The sequence below is a fragment of the Siphateles boraxobius genome, unplaced genomic scaffold (genome assembly GCF_051911475.1).
Source record: "Siphateles boraxobius isolate OS27281-9 unplaced genomic scaffold, OSU_SipBor_1 5, whole genome shotgun sequence".
Lineage (NCBI taxonomy): Eukaryota > Metazoa > Chordata > Actinopteri > Cypriniformes > Leuciscidae > Siphateles > Siphateles boraxobius.
Genome location: NW_027509141.1, coordinates 23,597,622 through 23,614,952, shown reverse-complemented (window position 1 = coordinate 23,614,952; position 17,331 = coordinate 23,597,622). Strand labels below are relative to the sequence as shown.

Sequence of the window (17,331 nt, the reverse complement as noted above, 5' to 3'; positions counted from 1 at the left end):
AGAAAAAACAGCTTTAAAGCATGCTGCTAAGAAACCCATAATCACACTTGAAACACGTTTCACACAAACGCTCTTTGCTAATCATATTCAAACAAAGAGACAATCCCTCAAAAATACTGCTAATTACTTTGTGCTTCACCTTAGAGGACCCAAAGGGTTCATGAGATGTTTTTCAAACCCTTAAGCAGAGAGACGACCAGCTGTGTGGAGGACCATCCCTGTCCTAAACCATTCCGATTGAACCTGTTCCAAACGCCACAGGGTCAATGCAGTTGGTGCATTCAGGCACTGATGATAATATATGCGCATGCTATTTAGGGTGCTTTCTTAATTCTGTAGTTTATGCTAAAACCTAAAGCCTCAAGATTCACCCTTCAGTCAGATCTAAAGACACCAGCAAATCATAGTGAACTGACTTCTGATGAATCAGTTTTCCATGCCAGCCTCTGTTGAACTTCATGTCTGCTTCAGCTCGTACTATTGCCCTCAGGCGCCGTGAATGTGTGCATGAGGCAACACGAGGTCATAATTCAGGTCAGTGCTTTTTAGAGACATATAAATCGTACCTCTGAATTTATTCCTCTAATTTTTGGTGGATTTTATACGCATGTAATACAGGCTATATCTTACAGTCACATGAAATGCGTGTGGATAATTCCTACATGCTATAGCAACACTTTTATCTGTCGTCGTCCATCACGCAACATCCATAAAACATTCCCTGACAGCATTGAACTACAATAAAGGCTATGAACGGATCAAAAATCGAGGAAAGCAGATATATATTCAAGCTTTGATGGTGTGCTAATACTGTAGACCTTTCCTCTAATCCCACAGCCAAGCCTCTTTGGATTAGCCTTGGTCTTCTGGTGATCTTGGCAAAACAAGAACATTTATAGCTTTTCCGTGTTCCTCAGTATGTTTATGAATAAAACCAGGGCAATTTGCTTGATATTAAATTACATCACATTATGTTACTCATTCACTCACACAGTTTCAGCAGAAAAAAAAATCACAGTCCAAGCGCAATGCTCAAGGGTCCAACAACTGTTCCCCATCTGGGATTCGAGCATCTGGCTCCATATTCTCATCACAATATCAGTTCTTACAGTATGATCTTACTGTAGCCTAGTTGTAAGACTATTACATTAAATTTCAAAACCGAAGTAAAGGTCTGGAAGTGCTGACAAGCAGCTGAACAATGCTGTGGGTGTAATTATGCTGCATATGATGGTAATTCTGCTGAGATTACCACAACAGACTATATAGATTCACTCAGCACCACACAGGTGGCAGAAGCGCTTAGCTAGAGTTGACACGAACACAAGGGAAACGATTAATACTTCAGAAGAGCATCGCCAGTGTCACACACCAGAGCTAAATCTCTCATTATGTAAAGAAGAAGGCTTTTTAAACAATCCATCTACGTCTGCCCCAAACTCAGGATGTAATTGGCTTTTTAATTTTAAAACAGGGTATTATCCACTAAGTAATTCATATTTTTTGTGCAATCAGAGCGCATTCTATTGGTAGAAAATCAGGCTTGATACTACTTTGGCGAGGAGACCAGGACTATGTTCAGAACAGCATATTAAAGGACTATGTTCAGAATAGCATATTAAGCTTACTATTTTTTGCGGTATACAGCAAAAAATATATATATTTTTTATATATATTTAAGAATATATATAAAATATATATATATATATATATATATATATATATATATACATATATATATATATATACATATACATATATATATATATATATATATATATATATATATATATATATATATATATATATATATATATATATATATATATATAACAGTATCCAAATTTTCAAAATAGAATACAAGGATGACTGACTACATTTGACCTGCTATACAGCAATGCATGTATGGAAAACTGCATGGAAAACTGTATCCCATAATGCAATGCACCTAACCTAAAAAAATATATATATCTTAAATCTTCTTTTTTATTGGATATTTATGAACTCAGCACACACACACTGCACAGTATGCATTAAGCAGCATGCTAGTATTTCTTCTGAAACTAGTTATAATTCAGAAATTTGGAAGGTGTGTGCTAAAGCTGGAATGAGTATGACTGTGCCACTGTGAGAATTTTTTTTTTATGTTCCTGGGATGAATTGGTGGGTCTTTGAGCCTTCAGTCTAAATATTTACAGTGAAAGAGCATCTCTGTGCATTATCTGTGAGCACATTAACCTCCTCCTGTTCAGCCCACACAAAAGGATGGGCTTTTCAGCCCCCCATACACAGAAACACATACATACAGTATACACACAGATCTACACAATCGGCCCCTTGTATTGCATGTCCGGTTGTATGACTGATTCAACAGTGCTGATGATATTACATAACGTCATAATGTCATTGTCACAAGCCTGAGATGTTTTTGCTCCTTTTCAGGTGCATTCATCCAGAACTTTGCTCGACATGTATCTAGTTCTGGTCTAGTTCGCTAACAATATTTACAATAAGGTATGACAGAAACTGTTTTGTAAAATGACACTGGCCAATTTATTCCCATGTGTGTCACAGAGATACACATGGCAGAACAAATCCTGACATGTAGCCATCAGCCACATGTGAATGCGGCTCAATGAAAATCGGCTCAATGAAAGCTGATGTTTCCTGGAAGACATCAAAGTCTGGACAGTTAAATGGACATTTTCTGATTGCACATGTGACTGCTATGTTGTAAATATTAAACAGCTGCTTTCACCGCAGCGTATATTACAATAATGAAATGAGAATTTTTTTATGGAATTGCATCATTTTCCCCCGAAATAAATAGACAGACAACACGTAATCCATTTGACTTCTCGAAAATACTAAACACTGTGGCACTTTCAAAATATTAAAAATATCTGTGGGGTCCAACATCAGGTTAATTCTGGTTTAACCAATCGCAATAGTTTGGAGGTGGGACTATCTGTCTGTACAAACATTGCAGAACAAAATTTGGTATAAATCACTTATAAATCTATTTTTACATACATCTTTGCATTGAAATTAATAAACTAAAGTAGTTTCATGAAGGATTTGTATAACACAAACTTTCACCTTTATATTTATGGTTTTATAATGACAAAAACACAATAAAATGCTCACTTTACAGTAAACATTGAATACACCAATAGTTGAGAACTTTAAACTGTTAAAAAATGCAAAACCGACAAAATCATGATATATCGGCCACCATATCGATAATGGCCGATATGTTCATTTTTAATGTTATCGTTATCGGCCTTATAAGAAAATGTGGCCGATATATTAAAGCTGATAAATAATGTATTATTTCCTTCAGCTGACACACTCCAGATGTGCACTGATCGCCATGATGGTTTTGAATTGCTTTAAATATAATCGGTTAAGTTACGTGCAACTTGTGCACTGTCATATCGGCTACATACAATTATATTGAGAACATTATAATTGTGTTCTTGGGACATGGCTTTTAATGGTGAGACTTTTGTTTTGTAATCACGCTCTTAAAAATTATATAAAACTGTGGATTTAGATTTATCGGCCAATATATCGGTTATCGGCTTTCAAATATAAAGAATTATCGTTATCTGTATCAGGCAAAATTTTCACATCGGTATTCTAAATTAGATCTTGTTAAATGGTTACAATCTCTCAGAACTTACACTGAGACAAAGACAGAAACACAGCACTGCAGAGTATCAATCTACACAAGACAGACAATGACAGCTCATACAGTGAAATCGAGGTGTGCTTGAGGTTGTCAAGGGCAGCTGGCGTGTGTCGGTGTATGTGCTTCAGTAAATGAGTATTTTCTTCTGAGCGTGAGCCACATGCTCCATACATCCTCAGCTAAACGCTACATGCATCTGACTGACAGCTCTGGTCTAATTTTAGGGTAAAACAAAGACTCCTCTTCAGACGGACAAGAACTAAGATGACATGTTGTAGCAGCGAGACACGCAGAGCGACGGAAGACTTTAGAACGAGTGCGAGAGGGCAATGCAACAGAGTTCACAAAGGTCATCGCCTGAGCCAGTGAAGTTTACGAGACCCTGATCATGCAACGCGTAGCCCAGAACAAACTCAGAGATCAATATGTCCTCATCTGCAGCAGGCCACTCATCAATAAGCACCTGACTGATTTAGGAAATCACTAACTCATAAAATCACACGCATTTTTTTAGAATAAGGTGCAGCCACAGTGACCAACCGCACACAATTATTGTCAGTGAGACAATAACACTGCAGTTTGACTAATAAGACTGCTGAAAAATATTTTCTTAACATAATCTCTCAAATACTTATTTAATTTAATCTGTCAACAAGTATTTATTTTATTTAATCTCTCATCTTTTTAATTTATCTGCTTATTTAAATATCTACATTTGATATTTTACATTAATTAAAAGCTTAATATAACTATTAGAATAAGCCACAAGTCTAAACGTGTCAGACCAACAAAGCCCAGCGTAATGCGGTCAAGCATGTGGGATGAATTACACACAAGAATGAATTAAAGTGAACAGAGACGTACAGGCAGAAACAAAAAGGGCCAATTATCAGCCCGCTGTAGTCAGTGTCTGCTGTTGATTCCAGACAGAAACACAACAATGAATATGTAAGAAAACAAATCCAATTTACCTTTCAGGCAAAAAGGTCTCCGTTTCTGGTATGAGTGAGCTGGCCTGTCATCCCTATAACAGCAGATTCCTCTTTCATTTGTGCCGGCTTGATTGTGCTTGGTTTAAAATCCTTTGACTAGAGGACTAGGTCACTGTGGCTTACAATCTGTGCCATCAAGAAGTAAAGCATGTGTGTAGTTCCTTAATGACGTGTCTTGTGGGGGCTGTTATGTCTCGGTGCATCCTTTCCTCAAACCCTTACTAACTGACTCTGATGTTCCCTCTCTCTTTCTGCCTCCCTCACACACAGCAAACCCCGTCTGTCGCCTCCTACTTTGACTTCTCCCCGCCCACCTCATGAATAATTAATCATTGTGTGGGTAGGCCCCTCCCCCCTTTGAAAAAGATCCACACACGCGTGCTCACACAAGAAAAACGCATACACAATGAGGAAAAACACAAACACATGACATATATGTAAAATCGAGACAGCCGGGTGCGCTGCCCTCCCCCTCTCTCAGCTGGGTAGAATTTATCGTTTCTCAGGCTGGGATGGAAGACTCTCCCCTCCTCCAGGGCTTTCCCTCTGAGCTTGACCTCTCCATTACGTCCCGCGTCTCAATCTCGTGTACGTCTGGACCCCTTTTCAATCCCCGCCTGCCCTCATGTCACCTGCTGACAAATCAATACGTTGTCAACAACATGCAAATGCTCGGTGTATATGATTAGAAAAGCCTAATATAGATAGAGATCGATAGATGCCGGTGCCAGCCGGGCAGCGAGAGTGAGAGTTGAATGATAAAGATATTTAACCCCTTGCTTCTAGTCAAATCAAACAGAGGGTTAATTAAAAGAATAACAAGTAATTCTACCTTCATTTAAGATAATAATTGCTTAGTGCATGCTGACATCTACCAGTGTGGGACATACTATTAGCAAGGTCAAACACTTTCATTGTAACATTATTAAGAACAATCTAATAATGTAAACACCTTCTGAGATTAGTCGAATTAAAATGAGGTGATGGAAAATCTGACAACAGCAATAATTGCCAGTATGTCATGAATGTTATTCCAATCTAGTGGTTTGTCATTATTATAATCAAATAGGATTGCAAAGGAAAATTGCTGAATATAAATGTACACTGACAAAAGTATACCAAAAAGTACAATGGAATACCATTTTTTCTAAAACGTGGTTGTTTTTTTGTCATGGCAATACCATGATAATGGTATCACGGTTTCAAAAGTTTGGGATTGGTAAGTTTTTATGTTTATGAAAGAAGGCCCTTATGCTTATCAAGAAGGCTGCATTTATTTGATAAAACAACTGTAAAAAACGTAATATTTGAATATATTTAAAAAGAAAAGTATTTAGATAGATTTTTTAAATGTATTATATTCTTGTGATGGCAACGCTGCATTTTCATTCTAATATGCTAGTTTGGTGCTAAAGAAACTTTACTTGCTGTCAATGTTGAAACCAGCTGTGCTGCTTAATATTTTTGTGAAAACCATGATACATTTTTTTTCAGGATTACTTAATGAAAACAAAGTTTAAAAGAACAGCATTTATTTGAAAAAAATAGTGTTGTAACACTATTATGTCCTTTCTATGTCTTACTTCACTTTTGATCAATTTGACTGTATTCATTTATTTCAATGAAACGTTTTAATGTATACCATGGTATATGAATATGGTAATCATGCAGTACCATGGCATATGTGTCAAGGTACCAGTTTTGTACCATTTTGTACTATCATACAGGGCACTCGCTCAAATTTATGGGGGGCCTGGGACAGAAATAATTATGGGCCAAAATGACAATGCTAAAGCATAAAGAACCTTTTTGAGATTCCCTTGCCACAGGACCTGAGAAAACATTCCCAGTTATTGCTCCAAACGGTATATTTACAAGGTATATGCCAACATTTTTATCATCGTTTTGCATAAGTATATGAATGTAAGCAGTAGTGAATCAGAAACCTTAAAATTTCAACCTCACTGTCTAAATGAAGAGGAAAGGTCAAGTCAAATTACTATAGCTCACCATAGACAATCTTCAAGCCAAGGACTGCAAGTGATTGACAGTTTAACTCTAAGTAGGACCCTTGATTCTGTGTCTCCAAGGTGGATTTGCCATTTGGAGGTATTTAGTTCTCCATGGTAAGCACATTGAATTGTGATAAGGGGTCTCCTCTGTGACTGCGTATCTATCACCAGGAGTTTAACAGCAAGCACAAATGCAAATATAACAGCTCAATCCCTCATTTCAATGCATAGCGAAATTAAACACTGCAGCAACTTCTCTATTCCCCAGTTTGCAACAAAAATAAAGAAATGTCGTGATTAAACAGTTTGTTGTATTTACTTGTGACCTCAATCATGTACAGTCCAAGCACAGAATGGGTTTCCCTTATTATGAGAAATGTTTCACATTTTTTCCTTTCCAATGACGTCTGCTGTGTTGGCAGATGCAAAACAGAGGGAGGAAGACTAAATAAAAGGTTTGTTTCAGTTCTTCAGGATTGGTACAGAAATTACAAGGAGCTGATCTAAATCCCTCTGGGGAAGCAGTGAGACGGAGAAAAGAACTTTAAATCAGAGCCAAAACTCCCTGACCCAACTTCATGCATGTGATAGGGATGCAAATCATAATGAATTGAACAATTCTGGTTCTTATTCTGACACCTCTTAATGACTTGATTTATTAATGGTTATATTAACAATTATTTTAGTACATTTGATGAAGAAATATGCACATTTCAAATTGCATTTACTGTCATCAGCAATCTGTTTACAAATGATTAGATGGATTTCAATAGAATATATAGAATAATTCAGAAATAAATGTATAATTTTATCTAAAACGGTTTACACAGACTTTTCGCATCCTTTATAAAGCCAACATAAATGTAATCTATTACCTTGTCCTAACTATATCAAAGTAAAATACTAAACAAACAAAATGTGGTAACATTCAATTAATGTATTGATTCACTGTTTAATTGATTCATTCATTCACTCAATTGTCTCACACTGGTTTCCCTGGATGTTTCTGATTCACAAAAAAGAACCAGCTAAAAAGAGTCATTCGTTAGGGAATCGGACTATTGTACACTGATTGTGCCGCATTTTTCTGATTCAGACTAGCTCATAAGGCTAATTTTTTCGAGGATTGGTCTACACTGGTTACACCATAGCCCCTTTCACACAGCGCGTTGATCCCGGGAAATTGCCGGGAAATTGCCAGAACACCTTCTGTGTGAACACAAACACGACCCGGGATTGATGCCGGGTTGGGGACCTAGTAACATAGCCGGGATCAGTCCCGGAATGCGTGCTGTGTGAACAAAAGCCGTAATCAATGCCATGTCGTAAGAATGACGCTAAAGTGAAGTGAAAGCAGGCTAGTGAAACGGTACGTAATGCGCTAGTTTATGATTGAATCAGAAGAAAAAAATGCACAAGCGTGGTTTCTCGAGAAATGTCTCGATGTCACGTGTCTTTACGGGATTTTTACGGGTTGTGTGTGAACGCACTCTATGATTCCGGAAAATCACTGGCAGTGTGAATGAACCAAAATCAAACGAACTCGGGTCAAATCCCGGGTCACTTTATCCGTGTATTTTCCGGAATCTCTGTGTGAAAGGTGTTTCTAATTGTGTTTCCCATGTTTCTAATTCGCAAAAAAAAAAAAACAAGCGCATAAGAGTCATTTGTTTAAAAATCATACATCAGTGGTTGGGTATGTTTCGCGCTATAGATTCAGTAATGCCATTGTGGCACCGCTGAGAAGAGGTGAAAACCGCTTTGAAAACCATTAACAAAATGAAAATCATTCAGTTGAACCTAAAATTTTTTTTTTACCTGCCCAGTTGTGTGACAATACAAAAATTTGATTATTGTTGAACCAAAATTTCTGCAACTGAAAATATTTGGCCGAGACAGCAAAAAAAAATTAGCATTTTTCTTTTGCAGGGCCGAAATCATTGATCAAAACAGTGTTTTTTCAATTATTAGCACGTCTCTGAAAACATTCTGATTCTGTCAATGTCATAACAGTATGAACAGTATAAATAGTTTAATTACTTTATTTAAGGTTTCGATTTTCGGCTTAATGAAGAAAAAAATCATTTTGCATAACTAAATTTGAACTATTTCTATTCTATTTTAACAAATCAGATATTAAACTGCGTGCTAAACAACTACAGCAAAGGTACACTCTATAATAGATCTGCAGTCACTTTCAGAGATTTTGATTCAATGACTAGTTCTGAGGTTAAGAAACTTGTATTCATCTGACGCTGACTTTAAAGGCTATGAGCAAAGACATTCCTGCTGTGTTGCCGTGCCAAAGCATACGTCTTTCAATTGCATCAGGTGTAACACTAATTGCATTGTTTAAATATTTAAACCAGCATGAGGGACACAAAAGAAGAGGGATAGGGAGGGACACGAGTTAAAAAAGAGCAAGAGCGGGAGAGGGGGTGGAAGAAGAGAAAGAGATGACAGGAGAAGAAAGGGGAGAGGAATATGGATGTATTTGCGAAAGATAGAAAGGCTCTTGTTGTTTGTGGAACTCCAGGACAGGACATGAGGAAAACAAAGGGAAACAACAGTGGAGCATTATGGCTGTTTGAGCAAAGTAAGGTCTCCTTTGTATGTGTTATGGGGGGGGGGGGGGGGGGGGGGACACAAACTGGATGTTCCTCTGCTTTTTTGTTTTTCTCCTATCCCAGCAATCAACGAGGTGGCTCATTAGAGACTAACGAGAGGTCTGAAGAGCACACTTGGGAAGGCAGTAGGCTGCCAAGTTTATGAGAGAGGCCATATACAAAAGCTGTCAGTAATGAGCTGAAACGGGTCCATGTGATTGCCACTACAGTGAATCCCACTCTGACATGTTCGGACGTGTAAACCAGTGGCTTTTGAGCACTTGTTTGTATAATGCATAATGCCAGTTTTACTGGTATTTATTTTCAGTTAAAGGAATAGTTCACAAACGTTTGGGGGTAGGTAAGATTTATCTAATGCTCGCCAAGGCTACATTTCTTTCCTTCAAAAAAATACTGTAAAACCAGAATGTAAAAACAAACTGTAATTTGTTCCTACGATGCAAAGATCCTTCAAAAGTCATTCTAATATGCTGATTTGATGCTCAAGAAACATTTCTTATTATTATCAATGTTGAAAACAATTCATATTTTTCTGGAAACAGCGATGCCTTTTCTCCCCAGTATTCCTTAATGAGCAGAAAGTTAAAAAGAAAAGGTTTTTATATGAAATCTTTGAACTGAAATAGAAATCTTTTGTAACATTACACGTCTTTACTGTAGCTTTTGATCAATCTAATGCATCTTTGCTGAATAAAAGTATTAATTTCTTATATTACCGACCCTAAACTTTTGAACAGTGCACAATAACCGTTCTAGGAATAAATAATAACCAAATATTCATTTTACGATGAACAACACTTTAAGGACATCCTTTGTCTTGTTTAAAGACAGCACGTCCAAGTAAGATGTGTGCTGCATGTTAGCTAATGGCACTTGGCAATGATCCTGTTCTCAGTGGTTGGTCAGGTCAACAAAGTGTTAAAGTCATCTTGATGAAATAGTTTCCAGGTGTATAGTGTATGTAGTTCTTACGCCTCCCATCTGTTTCTGTGATATATCACTTCCTAAGACAACGAGAGGCAACATCACAAATGAGCCAGTTTTCTCTACATCAACACCATGCAAAATAAATGTGATACCTTTGCTATACTAACCCCATAATCTAGAATACTTTGAATAAATGTTACCCATTCTGATTTGTTCAGAACCAGTATGACTTTATTTCTTTTGTGAAATGTGTTTTTTAAAATTTTAATGTGAATCAGTCGTGTCCAATGTTGATTTAGACTCCATTGACACGTTGTTTGGACATCATACAGTCATACAGAAAGTCATACAGATTTGGAATGACGAGAGTGAGTAAATGACTTAAAATGACCCCTTTAAGATTGATACCTAATACAAACCTAAAAGACATGTGAGAAGTACAAATATGATGAAAAGTGTGTTTCAAGTTCTCTCTGATCCTGTTGATGAGGTCTGGGAGCACTTTGGGGACAGCTGGTCTTTCGTTTATCAGGTCCATACCTCTTCACACACATTCTGTCCTTCTCTGTCCCACACTCCATTGATCTGAAGACCCTTCTCTTCACTCAAGCTGCTGTGTACAGAGCCGGTCAGAGGGTCATATTAATGGCGGTCCTTCAGAGCAGCTGCTGCCGAAGGCAAAGCAGATACATCCACATTAGCCTTGTGACTCTTGAGACAGTCCTTCCTTTCTTCCATAATGCAATTCACTCTCTTCTTACATTTATTTAACAGCCACATAAAGAGCAAAAAAATCAAAGAAAGAAAAAAGACTTTTATGACCCGAAACAACATAATTTCTATTCGGATCAATTATATTGATTTGCTTCCATATATCCTGAAGCTCTTCCTTTAGGCAATTTAAAGTGAAAATCTCTCCTTCAGTTCCTATGTTCTTTGCTTTAACTCAGAACCAAATATCTTTAACACAAAAATTTAAAGATTTACATTCAAGGTGCGGTTACATTAGTGATATTACAGCAAAGTATTGCTGACAAAAGGTCTATTGTCCACTGTCCACAATAGTGAAGCAATGTATGAAGCACAGCTCACAGAAGTCACTTTTAAACCAAGCAGCGCTTGTTGGTCAGTGAATTCACATGAGCAACCTGAACATTAGCGAAATCTGCATGGGGAACTTTTTCAAATTTGTGAATGTGCAGCTTTCTACTGAAATGAATTTCAACCGCAAAATTTTACTGAGCAATGGTAAATGTGACCACACTTTAGATACAGCTAAAACAGCTACAATCCAGCTTGAGTCAGTCTCTTCATTAATAGAAAGTGTCTCATGAACAGGGTTGTGACATCATCAGTTTGCAAACCATTAAATAGTTGAAGGGTCATACTGTAGATTAAGCTCGTGTCCATTATTCAACCACAGAGCAGATGTCATGTAGGCCACAGCCCTGACACAAACACAATATCTCTAACAGCAGGGTACCTGGCTGTCTAAGTTTCGCCCAATAAGCCGCTAGCACAGGGGTTAGATGAAGCAGGAACATGGGCATACTCTGTAATTCAATAAAGACCATGAACTGGGCAATTAGAGGTGTAAAATGTCAGAGTGTTTGGATCAGAATGTTCTAGGTGATGTCGACGTTTCTCAGAAGTGCGACTCAACAGATCACATAAAGATAGAGAGAGCAAATCACAGAGCGAGAGGAAAGGATGAGAAAGGACTAAGGAAGCAGCTGGTCAAGAAGGGAAATTACCTCAATATAAATGATGCTACATCTATATCCATGATTATGAAACCGATCCTGGATGCTAATAGGCCAATGCCGAATTCCTGTCAGGCTCAAAACTAAAAAAGTTAGTTCTCCCCCCCCCCTGAATAGTTAAGCATGAATAGTTGCAAATGACAAATTCTGAATCTTTTGCATTTAGTCCCCTTAAACATTTAATATGTGGTTACATCACTGGATCTAGCCATATTATTTTGTACAAAATAATTGGAAAAGCTGATGATGGGAAACATCTGCTTAACTATTAAATTAACGCATAAAAAGATTTCCGTTTTTAGTTGAAAACTAAAACTGTGTAAACAGCCCCTGAATAAATTCTCACACGATGCAAGCCAACCATATGCAGACATCCCTCCTCACCCTTAAGGTCCGGGAGTCTCCTGCATATATAGGGGCTCCCTGATGCCTGCAAATTATATACAATATCCCAGAAATCGAGCGAGCGAGAGAGAAAAGGTGTTATTAAGATGCGTTTTCAGTGAACCAATCACAAGTAGTCTGCAAGACGCATTACCGTTACACCTGGTATTATCATGTTTTTCAAATGTATCTTCTGTGACCACTTGCGTTCGGATTTTGCTGAGACCCTGTAAACTATTCTGCTAAATTTGCAGCGTATAAGTGTGAGATTGATGTGAGATTCCAGATCTGTATCAATCAAGTAAAGCAGTTTGAGAAAAAGAACGTGTGCATACGTACACGTGAACCATAAAGCAAACTTTTGTGGGCTAGATGCATGAAAAACATATGGACCAGGATGAAACGCGCCACCGATCAGGGCTCTGAGCATTTAACTGTGTCAGTTGAAGAGTCAACCCCGGGTCTGACATCTAGTGTGTTAAACCCTGGGGTCGCGGTTCAGTTTAGTCTCCAGACCTACATTACATCTACACTGACAGAAGGCTAAATCAGAGTGTTAACAAAAAGCCCTTCCTTGCTTGTCTGTCAAACGGCGGCTGTCGCACGTAGGCACGTTGACCCTTCCCCCTCGGTTGTTCAGGAGCCTCTATCAACAGGAGGTGTTGTCATTTCTTCAGTTAATTGCTGGCAGAGCCCCGATCTGCCCTCAAGAAGTCTGGACAAGGGAGGGAAAGCTTTGCTCTCCTGCCAGAGCGCGTGCGTATCCCCCAAACGCACACACACCAATGTCTAAGAATACAATGGGGCAAAGCAGCTGGACTGCAGAACCACAAGACAGTCCTGCATACTTAATTACAAAACCAAGACAAGCCATCTGTGCCATAGAGATCATAACATCTGCTTTAGATCAATAACTTGCACAGATAAGGGAAGTGGATTTCTTTTCATTCAAAAGATATCCTACATCAATTCAAAGCTTCCTTTCTACAGTATGACATAACACACAGTTTAAGCCTATGAATTAATACAATAGGCCTTAGAAATGATGTAATTTCCCAGTGGGACAAAATGGACACCTGTTCTGTATGAAAACATTGATAGCGACTTGTAACCCTATACATGTCTCAGAAGGTCTGCTGAGGGTCCTTCAAAAAGACTAAATAAATGTTCATGGTTTTATTCAGATTTGAAGCCGGTTGCAAAACAAAGTCAGCATCTTAGAAGGATACAGACAACAAGAAAAGACAATACAACTTCAAGGACGTGCGTCTATAGATACTATACAGACTCATGGCACTAATTACAGGAACTTAACTAATTGCATAATCCTTCAGACTGAGAACAGACCAAGAAAGAACAGGTCAATTTAGTGAAAAAAAAAAAATCCTTAAGGCTTCATTTATTTGATCAGTACTATAATTTCAACTGTTTTAATTTTAGATTTGTTTTTTTTTCTATTATTTAAATAGTAATATATTACTGTGATGGCAAAGCTGAATTTTCAGCAGCCATTACTCCAGTTCAAAAATCATTCTATTAACCTGATTTTATGCTAAAGAAACATTTCTTATTTTTATCATCAGTTTAAAACAACATAAAAAAAACTTAATATTTTTGTCGAACATTTGATCGCTTTTTTTCCCGATTATATGATGACTATAAAGTTCAAAATAACAGCATTTATTTAGAATAAAATAATTTAAAAAAAACGTTTGTAACATTAATGTCTTTACTGTCACTTTCGATCAATTTAACGCACCCTTGCTTAATAAAAGTATTAATTTCTTAATGACCCAAGTGGTATTACACTTCATACTGATTAAAAGTTTGAACCTTTTTTGGAGCATAACAAACAAACAAACAAACAAACAAATGACATTTTGGCATTCATATTCATCCATCCATACAGTTATGAATGCTAAAAAACTATTACAAAAAGAGTGCCATCACGACTCCAGTCTCATCTTCTTCAGAGCCGTGGGAAAAGACAGGGATAACAGTGTCACTGCTTACCATAAGGTTATTTTAGATGCATCAAATTACAGACACCCCCCTCTGAGAAACACCTGCAGGCATGGTTATTATTTCCAGGGACAAAACGCTTGTGCCAAACCAAGGTTATCACATCTCAGCTAATTAGATGGAACGAATACGGGAAAAGATAACCATGAATCTTAAAAATGTAACCGTAACACTTACAAATACCCATTTTTAGCTAATTTACAGAAGCAGTAATTAATGAAATTAGTTGTGACTATCTGATACAGCAAGAAGGTTTGTGTGTTTTTGTGAACATTATGTGAAGCTCTGAATCTGACGAACATGTAGCAGGCAGAGAGAATCCTTGTGGCAGTTTTATTTCTAGAATCAGTGCGTTCACCCAAAAAAGAAATTTGTATCATTATTTATTGACCCTCATGTCAATATAAACACATATTTTCTTTTAAAAGGAGTTAATAATGCTTAATGCTGTAATTGGTTAGAATCATAAAGTCAATACATCTACTATTGGAGTTAAAGCTATTTTCCTCTAGACAAGATAATAGTCATATTCTCTTACAGAGACACTTTCAGCTTCAGATACAATGAGCTTGATGGAGACACTTGCTGAACTGAGATATTAAATAGATCCCTAAAAACCCCATTAATGAAAAATTACTCTCTATTTGACACAAATACATTTTAATGTCTTCAGTAAACATAAATCTTTTATGGCATCCCCCTCCCCATGTTAGCTTGCCCTCGTCTACCACCTTCATCTTCGGTTATTACATCTCAGCAAGCAACTGAACTGAGTTATCGAAACTAATCTTAATTTTATGTTCTCCGATCTGAATTAAACCCTGACATTTGAAGCAGATCTGCAACAATGCATTAGGTTATAAACACAGTCAACTTCTGGGTGACTCACCCACATGAAAGCCAAAAGGCAAAACACTTCTGCACGTCATGACCTTCAAAACAGCCGTGGTGACACTGACCTTTGGGTTACGGCCCTGGAGAAGGAAAAATAAACTGCATGTAGTAACCTCACTGAGATAAAGAGCAATCTGTGTCATCTGCAAGCAGTCACAATGACAAACAGATCGATTCGCATGCCTTAAAAGGAGATGCTAGTCTAATTAACAGCGATGCTGGGGATGAGATAGAGTGATACAATGAAGAAGAAACTGAGACTGATAGTTGATGGACATCCCAACATTAACAAATCCTCATTTCCTGACCTTTGCTGAGATTAGCCATTTAGCATTTAGCTCAGGATAGGACTGTCTGAACACATTAGCCACTAGCCCATGGTGACCCAATTAAAACACCATAAATGAGGAGCTGCAGCATGTAACTAGGAGTCTAAACAACTTAAATGACATGACTGAATAGACCTTATTTTGCCTGAGGTCAATATGACCTGTATTTTGTGGGGCACAAAGGAGCTAGATTCATTTACAATGTAGAATGGCGGAAATGTTTGAATAATTGCTAAGACATCATTTCTGGACAAATGAATTTGATTTATTTTACTCAAACAACCATTATTATTGAGTTGCAAAAAATACAGCTGTTTAAATTATAACACACACACACACACACACACAAACACACAACACACACACACACACACACACACACAAACACACACACACACACACACACACACACACACACACACACACACACACACACACACACACACACTTCAAAATATATTAATCTGGTACTATTTTGACGCCAAATACTGACAACCACCTATTCATTCTAAGGTAGCGGGTCTATGATTTCATTCAGCAAATGTACAAATGAATAATTAAAGACTTGCTGTTTTCATTTAGCTCAGTTCATGTCAATGCAGGTTACACTCTAATGGTTTATCAGATGGCATGTTTAAATGTGTATGGCAACAAATCCCTGGTTGATTAAAAATTAAAAGCAAAAATATAAAAACCAAAACAGGTTCCCCTAAAACATGGATGTATATATATATATATATATATATATATATATATATATATATATATATATATATATATATATATAATTTCGTTGCTGCTCCATTCTGGTTCTCAATATCTCATAAGGCCAGATAGGCCTATGAATTCAAATTTCCTAAAGTGCTGATTCATTTTTAAGATAAGATTTTTATTCATCATAATCTCATTTTGACTCTTTCAAACCAAAATGGCAACATTAAACAAACTCATAACAAATACAGGCTCTGCAGATTTATTGAGCCTTTAGAGGCCAGTTTAGCAGGAGATTTTGTCTCAGAGGCTAATATAGCATTTGATACTCCTTTGTGTGGCCTGCGTTTCCTCGCTATTTTGTTAGCGGCAAGAGGTACAGATGGGAGCGTGTGCAATTTGGCTGGTCTTTCCCTAAAAACCCCACAGCATACATCTGGCACAGAAAATCATTCTCTCTCCCATGCATCTGCGATGTCTGTTCATGTCACGGAGCAGTGAGGTGAGGTGAGATGTGAAATGATTTGTACAAACTGAGCATTTAATATCCTCGAAACGGTAAAAGCAAATCAGGAAAGTGTCGCGAAATGAATACCTATTTGTTCTTTTATAAAACAGGATTACTTGGATGCATATTTATTTGTTGTCTAGCAGCTCGTCTAGTTTGCTTGTTATTTCAGTACCTGACAGACCACTCGCCGCACACATTTTTTTTTCATCTTCCTTATTTGCTGACATCAACAAAAAAAATCCTCTCACAATGGGGGAAAACACCCTTGCTGTGCTTTCTCTGTGTTCCTGTCCATCACATCACATATTTGGTGCACTCCACAAAACACACTTCGGTACAGATCTGGTCGAACCAAAAAAAAACTGTCGGTCAAAGATTGCTTTCTTCTGTTTTTATCTTAACAATCATCCCCTCCCCTTTTATGTCAATCTGATCCCCCCTTTTTATTTCTCTCTTTCTTGGCCC

The 17,331-nt window shown here is 37.4% G+C and overlaps 1 protein-coding gene across 9 annotated transcripts in view; it reads right to left on the bottom strand.

Moving 5' to 3' along the window:
- The window catches only part of nfasca (neurofascin homolog (chicken) a), a 108,479-nt gene that overhangs the window by 66,101 nt on the left and 25,047 nt on the right, over positions 1-17,331 (bottom strand). For 3 of the 9 annotated variants that reach the window (XM_077203399.1, XM_077203403.1, XM_077203407.1), the window contains exon 1: positions 4,666-4,909. The exons of 3 other annotated variants lie outside the window; for them this stretch is intronic. The gene's annotated coding sequence lies outside the window, so the exon portion shown is untranslated. Of the gene's footprint in view, positions 1-4,665; positions 4,955-17,331 lie in introns of those variants that run through there. 3 more of the 9 variants (XM_077203406.1, XM_077203401.1, XM_077203405.1) reach the window with 3 other exon arrangements.